General features: G+C 36.9%; 1 protein-coding gene across 3 annotated transcripts in view; it reads left to right on the forward strand.

The window, feature by feature from the left end:
* Positions 1–14,434, forward strand: part of ctnna2 (catenin (cadherin-associated protein), alpha 2) — a 188,176-nt gene that overhangs the window by 90,147 nt on the left and 83,595 nt on the right. The window lies entirely within an intron of this gene.

Raw genomic sequence — 14,434 nt, forward strand, 5'->3', positions numbered from 1 at the left:
TTTGTGACTTTGTAAAACTGGTTCCCTGATGTCAGGCAGGGAGATTCTGACATTAGCGGCGCATCTCATCCCCATAAAAATGCACCGACTTTGATTGATGGCCCTTTCGGTACGTGGGTTTGCTGAGATGTGCCTCCATCTGTCTCAGGATCCTTGGTGCCTGTACGGTGATCCCAGAAGGAGGTTGAAAAAACAATCATCATTTGTTAATGTCACATTTTCTGGCCATTTTAATTGTATACTTTTTTTAAGGAATTATATGTTAGACATCTGTTGTGGTTAAGACTGAAAATGACATTTAGTTTTGGGCAAAGATTCATATTTAACATTACGATTCAAGTTTGATTAAAGAAAGGCCTCCTGTGTGTGTGTGTGTGTGTGTGTGTGTAAGTTGTAGCAACACATATGGTAAACACACAGTCCCTCTTTCACAACGGAAATTTCTTATTTCCCTTTTATCAAAAAAGCAACAAAAAAAAAATCTGAGTCCCTTCAGACAAGACAAGAACATTACAGTCATTTCAGGCTGATAATCTCTCAGTCCTGATTCTCCACTAGTGTAATTGCATAATATTATTTTGTCAGCTATAACACAGAACATTTTGCTCTCTGTCTTACTTTATTACATTTCCACTCCCATATAGTCGGTAGTAGGAGTTGCAGAGATACAGTTGGAGATTTCTATACCATATGAGCTCAGTGTGCTGCAGCAAATACAACCATAAACTGGTGGCATAAAGTGGCAAAAATATCCGTGACCTCTCGCTTATTCATTGACGAACAAGCGGGGAGGCTGGGATACGGCTGTTCAATGAAGTTCCTTCAAAGCTAAAATATCACCAGATATTTGATCGTGCACTTTTTCTAGCGTCAAGTATCAAAAACATAAATCTCCCCCTGAAGATAATAGTCTGACATAAAAAAATATGTTTCTTACACTTACTGAAGGGAATGTGACATTTCCAGACTGATATAAATCACAGCATTTAAGCATATCTGATAGGAACACTAATTGATTTTCCTCATTTAGCTCAAAGTCACACTACAAGAACACGGCTCCTGAAGAAGTCACATTGGAGCCAGTTCATGGGGATTGTTACTTTTCAGTATATATCCAACCAGCAACAGTGTTCCATTACTTTTCACTTAAAATGTCTTCATTCCTGGATTTGTTTAGAGACAGAATTCAACAGAATTTAAATAAAATTTTAAACAGGTGTGAATTTTCCACGGTGGGAAGAATAGAGGACGTATCATACGGTTTGGTTATGAATTGTGTCAAATCGTATCATATATCTAAGTCACTTACTACATGACAGTTACAGGTTTATGTTGGTAGAACTGGGTCTCTTCAACGTCAGGACGACACTGGAGAAATGAAACAAGCAAACAAAAAATGGGGACTTTTTCTACAAATTAATAAGACAATAATACATGTTTAAAATACCACTATATAATACAATACCTGTTACAACAGCAGCTCATTCAGCAGCAAACTATGAACAGGTATCATTAAGTCTATGCAGTATTTGGCTGCAAGTTACTGTTGCGTTTATTTTCTTAAGAAAAGTATATACTTCAGCCATTTTCAAAGTCAGTACCCAGAGAAGAAAGGCACAAGTTATTTTTCATCATCATCGGCGAAAACAAGCATCATATGTTGACGCCCTACTTATGTGTGAAGTAGAAAATGGCTCCACAAAGACTCACAAAGGTTTCATTGGGAAATGCTGTCAAGAGCAGCCGTGACCGTGATGATGAATCATTCTTTAGCCATGACTGATGCTGCCTATTTTCCTCTAACAATGGGTCGCTGTTGCAGCGAGACCAGGATGTTGACTGCATAATGGCAAGTGATGTATTACATATTGGAAAACAGCAGTGGGCATGTTGTTTCCAGGCAGGCTGCAGAGGTCATCGAGGCAGGGGTCAAGATCATGGGAACTTTTCCCAGTGGGTAGCTTTTGGAATAAGGCCTGGGACGACAGATTGACCTTGACCTTCTCCCTTTATTTTGTCAATAGACACAATGACTGTCAGTGTTTCACATTCTCATTGGTTTTGTTCTCCATTCAGCCAGATATATGAAATACAGAACACTCTTGTTTAATGTGTCTCTTCCCGTCAGATTGGCAGCAGGGATTTAATCTATTTTCAGTTTGTCTTAAGCTACAAATTTCAGTCAATACTTTTAGCAACTTGTTTGGACAAGAAGTAAAAAGTTGGGTTATTATTTATATGTTTTCAAAACCACTCACCAACAAACCATGGTCAGACTTTATTTATTCTCACTTTGTGAACAAATAGCGAAAAGCACGAAAAGAAAACAACAACAAATATGGACTGGTTCTCCGTCCATGCCAGACACATGAATCACCCTGTGCTTTATCCAGTCCTCTCCCCTCTCTCTGCCTTCTTTTTCATTACTGCTGCGTTGGACAGGATATTAGTCTTCCTCATGGGCTGGGGAGCAAACTGTTAGTCACGGAGCTCAAATGTTGCCCATAATGGGGTGATATGGAGCGAAGGAGCTATGTATTTGAGGGTGGGGTTATGGAGTGTATGGTGAGTTATAGTTCGTGTGTTACATGTGAACTACAGCAGCAGAAACCTCCATTAGTTCAGGAATAAAATACACTTGATCTCAATGATTCGAACCTGTGTGGATCTCCAGCCCAGGGTGTGAAAAACTACAGAGGAAAAATAATGGTGTCCACACACAGTAATACTTCTGAAACAGCTAACTTCAGAGAGTTATTCTTTTTTTTTTTCCAGAAATCCACACTTTGAATCAATTCAAACACACATCCAACCACCTCCCACACTAGCACACTCACACACACACACACAGATCGTTCTTCTCTTGCGAGCTCTTCACGTAGGCAACATGCATTACATCGACCCTCATTTTCTCTACTATTACTGATCCTAATCATTATTTAAAGTGGAATTTGAACTTTATTCTAATTCCAACAAATTCAAATAAAGTCTAAACCTCGCTCTGTGGAGACCTGTGAAACGTCCCCACAAGGGAGAAAAAAAGTCCCCAAACATATAGCCGTACCGGGAGCACACACACACACACACACACATGCAGTGTTCATTTCATTGTCCCACAAATTGTGGATTATACATCCTTGGTGGGGGAGGGTGAACAGACTAAAAAGATGAAGGCAGCCAGGATGGCCTAAATCAGGAGTGGTTATAACTCAGCCTGATAGCTGGAGATTACCCAGGGATCAAGAGACTCCATGGTTTCCCAAACAGCGGGGCATGAGAGCAGACCTCGTCTGAAATCCTTCCACAAAGACCTGTAAAGGCTTTAAATGACTAAAATATTAGCACTGTAGCATTAGGCGGAGGAGCCGAGGGAGGCTTCGTGCTGCATTTCAGATTGTATTTATTTTTATTCAGCTGTTATTTATTTATTTCATCAGTTGAGTACAAAACATATTGGCACTGAGATTTTTAGTGAAGAGTTTTGTAAACAGTGTTGCAGTTTGTCAGTAAATGACAAAACATTGTCTTTCCACATTTCTTTCCTCATTGAAGATGTAGAAAACTGTGATGTAAAAACAGAAGTATCCAACTGTGGCTTTTGCGTTACACTCCTTATATTTATCCAGTTCAATAAATTAGATTTGAAATATATTTATATAAATATTTACAAAGTATGACCAGGGGTTCTCAAACTTTTTCTACTCTGTACCACCTGAGAAAACACTGAACTCTGAGTACGACCATGACCAACATTAGAATATAGCAGCAGAGGCCTTCACTATTAGCTTCCACCAGAGAGATGTTTATAAAGATGTTTATGTGTGTTGTATTAATTGTGCATGGTATGTTTCATATTTAATCAATTAAAAATGTAAATGTGAAAATATGAATTTTCATTACGTACCACACAGAGCGCTCGCGTACTGTTTGAGAACCACTAGCTTAGGCAGCATCCATGTCTGTGGACTTGAGGTCAGCCTGTATATATTTAGTATTCTGGATGGTCCAGCAGCTTATATCAAGTATTGTGTATCACTATATAATTGAGTATCAAAAGTAATAAGTAAGTAATAAGTAATTAATATTACCTACCGCCTAAGGAGGGTGGTGTCCACACTTGCTGGCAACCCTACACTTCTACTTCCCCACTGAAACATTACACAGCAAACAGAAAATATTTCCTTAAAGAACACCGATAAAGTGCAACCAAAAAGAAAGAAGTGCATACTGCAGAATTTAAACTGCAGACCATAAAGTATGAAGCCAAAATGTTAATGGAGTGGCAGGAAAAAAACAAAAAAACAAACCATCAGACTAACTGGAACTGATGCTGATGGTGAGTCTGACCACAGCAGAGGAGGAGACAACGCTTTATCTTCCTCAGTGGCTGGAATTGTTTAGAAGTGACACAGAGGAGGAATAGATTCTGTGTCGGGAAATAAGATCGGGAACTTTAACATTCAAATATTTAGCCCGTGCTCTGTAGGCTCGGTGTTTCTAGAATAACCCTTCATCAGATTCTTGTGGAATAAATGTTCCAAAATATAAAACATGGAGTTACGTTATAATGTTTCTTTTGATGTAAAAGAAAATCATTACTGTTACACCATTGGACAGGCGTGTGCACACCATTCTGTAACACCACCCATGGTGATTATCGGTGTTGCTTGGGTCACAACATATTGCTTAGATTGATCCACTCTTGTGTTTTAATCTCAGGAAATTGGAAAAAAAAGGGGGAGAAAATTATACGTCTTGTTACAAAGTCAGACGTGAATCCAATACACAGGAACCTGAATAAAAGAATAAATAACACGTTTGAAAAACTGAGGAACTGGTACAAAATAACAGATGTGGCAGTGAAATGTTGGAGTTGTTCATTTCATCTGGGAAATAACATTTTCAAAAAGTACTTTATGTAGTGGATAAGAGGACCAGCATTAGGAAAGAGATGAAAAAAAAAAAATCAATGGTGAAGTCGATTGTGTGCAGCCGAGCTCACCTTCCTTGAGACTTGTACGTGCAGAGCAACACTTCTTTATGGAAATAGGAGCTGGGAACATGTTAATGTACACAGAGGTTAGATTATAGCAACGCGTCATTTTATTATTCACTGAAATGTGTTCAAATCTCCTTTATTAATGTAATGAATGGTGAGAAGTTAGAGTAAACAGATGATGTTAAATTACATGTTAATAATTAATTACACGTTAATCGATTAATTAAAACTGATCAAGATTATTTGAGATAAATCAACATTCCTCAATATGCAAAACCAAAAATACATTATTCTGTATATTGTTGTAACAGAAAAATAAAAGACCACAGATCTATATACATGTATATGTACTATATATATATGCATAGATATATAAATATATACACACATACAGTATATTTGTGTGTGTACCAACAATTTTGTCCACGTGTGTAGGTATATATTTGTATATATTAATGTGTATATTAATGTATTTAATTACATGTAGTTGTATGTGTACGTGTATATGTTTACTTGTGTAATAGTTAGGTATATATTAATGTGCATATTAATGTATTTAATTATATGTAGTTGTATGTGTATATATAAATATACTGTATATATGTACATATATATATATATACAGCTATATAGTATAGTCGTAGTCTGAATATTTTTAAAGGCATAACTCAAAGGGCATAAACCTTCGTGACTCTGTAGTAGCAGTAGTAGTAGTAGTAGTAGTAGTAGTAGTAGTAGTGGCAGTAGTAGTAGCAGTAGTAGTAGTAGTGGCAGTAGTAGTAGTAGTAGTAGTAGTACTAGTAGTAGTAGTAAGGTAAGCCGTTGTTGAAATGTTAATTGAATGAATAAATGAATTATTTACATTCTTAGCTTCTGCTGTGGAGCGACATGCATGACCAAGCCTGCGTTGTCCTCGTCCAATATTGTAGAGAAAATCCTTTATCTTCCAAACATCAACATTGTATCTGAGACCCATGGGTTTCATTAGTGCTGGCTTTAAAACAACAACCTTCATTCCCACCCCCACACTCCAGTCCCAAATGCTTTCAGCGGGGGAGGATACAACACTTGCCTGAAGGGTATGTGCTTTTGAAAATTTACACAAAAAGTGTGAATTGCAGTTTCTGCTTCAAACTTAAACTGTTCTTAGAATTTGTGTTAAATCTGAAGCGATGAACCGCGCCCTTGATTTACATGTCTTTTATGTTTTATATCAAATCAAGTTGCAGAGTGGTGGTTGAAAAGTTTAAAAATGATGCCTGATAATCAAAAGAAATTTCTAGGCTATAGGCCCTTCAGTGAGTGGACAAAACACACACACACACACACTGTCGTACCTCTAGTGAACACAGGCTTTAAGAATTGTGCTCAGTGACTCTACAGGATTTTGAAAGCTATTGTGCATCCTCGACCCATTATGTTTACCCAACCAGCATACCATGCATGTATTTAAGGAAAGTCCTATGTCCTCAATAATACAAACAAAAAAACAAACAAACAAACAAAAAAAACAACCCAAAACACTTCAACAACAGAATGTAGAAAATAATGTTTCAGTGAAAGTAACTTTCTTAACTTTTTCAGAAAACCACTGTGTGTGAATGTGAAGTCTTCTCCTGCTCCATCCTGTAGTAGTTTTATCTATTTAAACAGAAAAGTACTGGGCTGTGTATTTATTTGTGGTATACCTTCTTATAGAAGAAAAAAAAAGATAAAACGATAATGATAAGTTGTTCACAGAGGCTTTAATCGACGTATATATTTATATATTTTTTTTTACATTCTTCTACAAAGAGTGCAGGTACATTTATCTTGGACAGTGCTTACACCGCAGACTCAGCGCGGCATGTTAGAAATTTTCCACCAGGGTCTTGAGGCAGTGGACCTTGAGCTATCAGATATTTTACCACTGGACAGGAGAGGATGAGCCTGATCCAGAATCACAACCCGTGAGGGAGACTTATTCAGTATTCTGTGGGTGTGTGATCCTGACCTTACTGTTGAATGTCCTTGGTGCATGCAGAGTGCAGCAAATGCCTTTTTGGTTGTATTGTATGCTCCATCCCATTTTAATGTACCACTTCATTTGGGGCACGCTGCCGCCGGTGCTCCACTGCAGAAGCTGTTGCGACTATTTTGATGATTTCAAATTGAAAGAATGATTCAATTAAGGTCTAAAAGGATTGCTGTCACCAGGCTCGTTGAAACCTACGACATAAATCTATGTAACCTACGAGGCGGTTTATTTATTTTTTTATGTCGCAGTGAAGTGGTTTAGGGGCGTAGTAATCCCTCAGGCGGCTAAATATATCCACTTATTTAACCCAAACTAAATATATCTCATAATGAATGGTTCACAGTGGCACAGAGTGCACCTTCTGTCAAATCAGTCAATGCTGTCAAGTGTTTTGCACACACAGTAACACTGAATATATTCTTGATTTGGTAATTTATTCATAACCATTAGAATTGCAAATAACTTTTTAACGATTTTCCTACAAGACAAAAGTGCAAATGTCAATTACTCCCATTACCAGCATATAGTCACACAAATGTGATTTAATAGATCATTATATACCTATGAGTCCCCCCATATGTGTTGTTAATAAGATATTTGACAATAATGTGTAAAATGGAAACCACTACTTTTTGAAGATTGGTTCATAAAAATCTGCATTTTGGGATGTGTATACAATGTACTACAAAGTAGACGTTAATGGATTTTAAAATAGAATTGATCAAGGAATAAGTAGATTAAAGGCTTTAAATTGACTATAACTATGAATGTCAATGTGAATGTTATGTTGTGATATTTTTTTCTGTTTATGGTGAACCCAGCCTAGAGGGCCAATACCAGGCCATGGATTATTTAGTACAAAGTCCCACAATGAGAATAATACATTTTATTATTATATTTAATATTTTTTTTGTCCACTTGTCTATATTTATATAACAATTTAATAACAATAGAAATGAATGGCCATAGTAAGATCAATAACTGTATTTACATTGCATGTGCAATAATTAAATTACCTATGATACGTTTTATTGTGTTTTTATATTTACATTACTTGTGCAATACTTTGGGGAAAAGGAACTTCAAACAGTGGTAACCTGCAAATGAATAAAGTTTTTAAATTGACCCACATGGCAAATTCAACCTTGTGTGTTTGAAGCTATATTCTAAATCAAACTATTTTAAGAAAAGAACCACATGAAGCAAATCTTAACGTATTGGAAGCAACGCATAATTGCTCTCTGGATCGATTCCAAACTGCCAATGACAAGCTGCTACAGTGACCCCAGTGGCCAATATTAAATCAATGTTCTGAGTTGTAAAGTAATTTACGAGGTTAGTGCAACAGAATGTTTCACTGTGTTCCTATGAATTAGATTTCTATTTTGGCAGATGTCCCCTCAGCGTATCATTACTGCACACAGTATTAGTTCCTATAGTCAAAAGCAATCCTCACTCAGTTTTTCTTAAACATGCAATGATTGGGAAAATCAATGATTCCCGACCTCTGTGGGTGTGTTGCGGCACATTAGTGTTCCGTGAACGAGGATCGGGTGTGCTGTGGAAAATTATCCAGTTTCACCTCAATAATCCGGAAACTATTATTTAGTTGAAAATAATTTGCACTATTCAGTACTAACAGGAAGAACTAGTCTTCCACTAGGGGGCAATGAATGGCTATATTTTATTTTATTTTTTTTAAAAAAGAGAGCGACTCAGAGCTGTTGAACACTTTGTCTTTCTTTTATTCCTGTGAATATTTGGGTTATGTTCAACTCAACAGGCCCAAGTTTCACACTGATTTAATTTTAAAATTAGGAGATTATTATTATGATTATTATTATGAAAATATTTATTTTACGTCTTTGTTGGCATAAAAAAAGAGCTGTAGCACAAAACACACATCTTCCCTTTTTGCATGACTCAGACTCAGATGCTGTAAATGTTTGTTTATAACGTGGGTTACTTTTGACACTTTCAAATGTAGTACATAATCACGTAATCAAATACAAGCTACAGTATTATTACTATTATAGTTCTGCACCCGTGCTGATGTGCCTGTTGTCCAGACAACATTGTCATTTCTTGAGACCCAAGCTTGTTATTATATCCTGATTGTTTTTCTCTGCCTGTCACTACACTCGCTGTGAGCAAGGAGTTTGTACACATTAACATCACCATGTTATTTCTGAACCGATTTAACTTGTTCTTTAGATTGTTATAAATATTCAAATTAACACTGGGTACTGTGAATACTTTTAATTATGGTCATATTGACTTCATATCCATTTTTGGTCATTAAAAAATCTCCATTTCTTAAGTGTATTTCTCTTATTTAAAAAAAAAAAAAAAAAAACTGCAACAGAACAAGTATTTCTGCACAGTGGAAGTACATTTTTATTCCTGAAAGAAAATGTTGAAAAATAAAGTAAAGTTAAAATAAAGTTTTTGTAAGTATAAGTATTTCTGGATTTGAACAAAGCAATAATTACTTGTTTTAAGTCAGTTGACCAGTGTTTGTTGGCCACTTGGCCAGTTTTGTTTGTAGTGTTTTTCAAGACAATCACATGGAGTGGTTGGTAAATTGGCTGAAAATGCTGAACTTTTTCTAAGTTTCTTCCAAGAAAGACAAATTCTTAACCAAATTTCCACTCACTTGAACTAACCAATATTTTCTCTCTTTTCTTTTTACCTTCCCATCTCCGTGTATTTGTTGGTCTTCTGCGCTGGATGCAACAGGTAAGTCTAAGATCTTTTCATTTTATCTACGTTATGCCTATGGGCTCGATTAGCATGTGTGTCTCATGTAGTCATCATCAAAGTGACTTATGAAATATTAACTGCGAAAGTAACTGCAGAACAGTGTAGTTCTCAAAAACAATAGCTGCCTATACTTTTAACCGACTGACACTTAGAGAATTAGGCAATTGCATTTCATGCTGCCGATGTTATTGTCCACTGGAAAGATGCCAATCTGTGCTCTGATATGGAGACAGATAGAGGGGGTCGTGAAGAGAGTAGCATTTATTTTTCCTGACACTGATCAGATAAATGGAAAATGATTTATGTTGCCTATTTTTACTTCCACTAACCTGGCTTAGTGTTTCTTCAAAAATGCACTCCGATATCATCGGTGTCATATATGGAGAAGCTCTTGGTGTAATGCAGTGTTTTATATTCATTTTATTTTTAAATATAAATAATGAAACTCAGTGCAGTCGTACTGATGTCCCAGTGAGTAAGTTGTTGGCTGTCTGTGTGTCTGAGGAACACAGTCATGCTCTGCTGTTGGAAGAGAAGAGGATTTGCTTGAAATCAGTATCTGGTTCACATGTTTTATGCATTTCCTCATCACATTTATCGGGCTGCTGCTGCTGCTGTTCCTGCATTTGACTTTTGAATTAGTTTGCTTGACATTTTTGCTAAAATAATTTGTGAGTTTCCATTAAACTTCTTTTCCTTTAGGGTGTTTCCCTGCATATTGATCCACATTTGTGTTAAGGCTAGCTGCTCACTGGCCTGTGACGACTTGAGGAGAAGGGAAATACACAACTTAGCAAAAATGTTTCATTTGGATTTACCTTGAATTGCGACAAACGTGCAGTAAAACCTTGAGTCACTCGTTGGTAATAGGCTGCATTGGTCCTTTACCAGTTCCGTCTTTTTCTTTGTCCTCTTCTTCCTCTTCTCTGTCCTGTTCTTATTCTGCTGCTCCGAGTCGTGACTCTCACTGTTTGTCACAGTTGTGTCTGCGTGAGCTTCAGAAAAGAAGCCACAGATGTTTGAAAGAATCTTTAAAAAATGATAGAAATAGATTCTCATTTTATCTCCAATCACCCAAAATTCATATTCCTCAGCCCCTCACACAGGTGTGTCTGTCATGTTTCCTAATTTTTTTTTTAACTTTCCTCTGGCAAAAGTGCAGTACTTTTTTTTTTACCCTTTATGCCCCTCTGCTGACTAAGGTAATGTCGTTTGATATTTTTTTGTACATTTTTTTTCATTTGATTTATTCATAGTATTTGCTGCAAATGCTGGAAATTCCATTTGATGTTTACTAAGCTGAATTTATAGATAATAATAGAGATAACAGTGGTGCTCATATTTATGAAGAAAACAGTGTGTCATTCAAAGTAAGAAATACGAGTGAAAAAGTCACCCTATCAAACGTGTCTATTTGTAAAATAAATGCATAAATAAGTAAGTAAAAAAACAACAACTGAAGGATAAAAGAAAAACATCGTACTAGAATACTGATGCATTTGTACTATGGTTGAATACCAGTCCTGTATTCAGCCTTACAGTTCAGTGAGTATTAGATGCTGACCCACATTTGCTCTCGTACAGGTTACAGGGATCTCCAGCTGTTCTCATGTGCAATTTCATTTACTGACCTCAAGGATGTGCTGACTAATGGAGGATTAGATTTTTGACATTACATAAAACAATGGTATTGCTGCGTAATACTTCGTTTTTATTTATAATATCATGATCATCAACGATTGTGATCATCATGCCATTTTGACAAAGTGTACACTTCACTACAAAAGAAAAAGTCAAATGAATGATTGGCTCAAACACTGTTTAAACCCTAAGACATTCAATGTCATTCACATTCACATTCAATCTTTTTTGAACACATTTTATTAAGTTTACTAGTAACATTGGTAATAATAATATTCAGGTTCAGTGTAGATTTTCTTATAAGGATTTATTAAAATAATGTTTTGGCTTCATTTCAATGCATTCAAAGAAAACAATCTTTAATTCTATTTAATTAATCATTGTGCTTTTTTTTTTTTTTTTTTTTTTTTCTCTGAGATGTTTGGCACAATTAAATGCAGTAGTACGTGGTTAACGTTGCCGAGTTGTTCTCTAAGCTGTGTATGCATATTTAAAACTCTGTGATACTGTACACATAATCCCTTGTTTCCTTAACAATACGATTCAAGCACAGGCTCCCTATGGAAGGACAGCACTCATCAATGTTAACACTGTTTAGCCTTGGACCACTGTCCTTCCACGGTCATCAGAAATTGTCCATCCTGGAATTATATGACGAGAGTAACTGTGACACTTTAGAGACAACAGTCTCCAGAATAAGCACATAAACAGCGGCTCATGTGTGGGTTTTGACTTTCAAGGTAACACTCATGAAAAGTAAATTATTGATATGATCCTAAATGTCCACCTGTTACGAAAGCAGCAGTGGAAAACTACCCACGCTTTGTCATTAGTCACCAGCAGTTCCTCACTGCCTGGTGCTGTACATGCTGCCACCTATGATTTAGCTCTCCATCCAGTTATGAGGGGGTGTTAGGCGTGAATTATGCAGTACAGTTCCAGTTTCATGGAGAAGGCAGAATGTAGCCTGATCAATATTCCTCACAGGAAGCTGGGCTAATTTACTTTTAAAGGATTTGTTTGCATCACTGAGGCGGAGCCCCTCCTCCTTTACGCAGATTTCCTAAAGACGGGAGATGAAAGATGTGACATTTGTTATAGGTTTCATTCCACTGCACCAGACACCGCCTGTATGTTCATGGTGCTGTTCTTGCTTCATATTTACTTATGTCTGTGTTCAATCTGAAACTGTCACAATTCTGGCAAAGCTACTCGCAGGATGAGACGACATTCTGCTGTAATTTCGTGGAAAAGTTACCTTAAAAATTTGTGTCGCTACAATCTTTCTGTGTACAATCCCTGCATTTCACAGTCTCTGGCTGGCAAACTGCTTTAACCCTGCAAATGACAAAACAAATGCCACACTCTCCTGTCTAACAGCTGGCTCTGTATTTCACACTTTTTTCATCTGATTTTTTCCAGACAGTCAGTGAAACATCATGTCAGCCATTTAAAAAAAAAAAAAAATCATGGTTGGCGATAAAAACAAAAAACAGAAGTTGTTTCCAACCAAAATGTGTTGAAGAGCCAAATCCATCTGGAGATGTTATGGTCTTTTGGGTAACCACTGGACTGTATTGATTTGACGGTGTCAGTTAATCAGGACATTTGTGAACGATGCTGTTTGAGGACATGTATCTCCCCACGGGGAATTATCACCGCAGGATTAGGTCAAGCAGAGATTCAATACATTGTCAGTCTGATGAGGTGATGCACAGAGTGAGAGAAACAGTGAGATAAAGGAGTGGGGGAGGCAGGGGAAGAGGGGAAGAGATAAGTCTAAAGTAGTCGGACGGAAGCCTTTAAAATATTCAGAGCCGTTCTCCATCACCTTTTGCCCTTGCTGCTTGTTTAAGAAAAGAGTGAAATGAAATCAATAGTGCCTCTACTGGTGTCTTTGCCAGACATCATCCAATATTTATACAAATTAAGCCACAGGACCTCGAATTTACCCTGAGCTGTGTTTTTGTACGGTGTTGGAAGGGTTGAAAACTTCTCACCCGTTTAAAGATAAATAGAAGGAAAGAACAACTTTGCATTAACATAAGTGATGTGGAACAAGTAACCTCATCCAAACGTGAGGAGTCATTGATTCGCTGGGAGAAAAGCAAATCTAACATGACACAGAGAAACCCAATGACAGGGTCGTACCTGTGAACAAACTGCAATGTACGCACTGTTGTTAACGCTGCACTTAAATATGTGAAATTTCAACTTGCCTACATGCCCCTTGCTCCCCTAGGGCAAATCACTTCCCCTGGCTTTAGCTTGATGTGAATTAATAGGAAATTGTCTCGAAGGAAAGACGAAGGAAAAAAAGAATAATTAAAAAATGCATGTTATTAAGAACAGAGGTCTCAGATGAGCTGGAGGCCACAGCTGCAGCTGTCACTTCATTGGAGGGCCACATTAGTGCTTAATATTTAGTACTTTGTTTGTATTGTGTTTTTATTATTATTATTTTAAATAATCTTTATTATAATAATTGCAAATAAAAAATTTGAAAACTAAATTATCATTGACAACTAGTGATGGGCCAAAATGTGAAGGGTTCATGGGCCGGAAGTGGCCCTTGGGCCAGGAGTTTGACAACACTGCTATAAAATAACCACAAAATGCAGTTCCATTGCATGACTATGCATATAAATGTGGCGTCCTGTCTATGATAATCCCTTGTCGTCTGTGTTGTGGTACTTTAATCCCATGAAAATATAAAAGTAAAATCTAACGAGCCCAAAGGGTTTTTTTCCCCACAAAATAATGTTGCTATTGTTTTAGACGTAGATAAACATTTCCATGGTTTTTTTTTTTATTTGAGTCACTTATAATATATAATTAATGAATCTTTTAATTCTGTGTGCGTCACTGAGCAGCTTTAAACCTTTGCAGTTATTTGCAGATGCAGCTGATGCACGGCCTCCGTTCATCCACAGATTTTTAAGCGTAAGCAACAACTTCTGCATCAACAGTTTTGTGATGAATTTAAAGATAATTTCATGGACGTGTTGGGATTG

This window comes from Cynoglossus semilaevis, chromosome 9 (genome assembly GCF_000523025.1).
Source record: "Cynoglossus semilaevis isolate Cse_v1.0 chromosome 9, Cse_v1.0, whole genome shotgun sequence".
In the NCBI taxonomy this organism is placed as follows: domain Eukaryota; kingdom Metazoa; phylum Chordata; class Actinopteri; order Pleuronectiformes; family Cynoglossidae; genus Cynoglossus; species Cynoglossus semilaevis.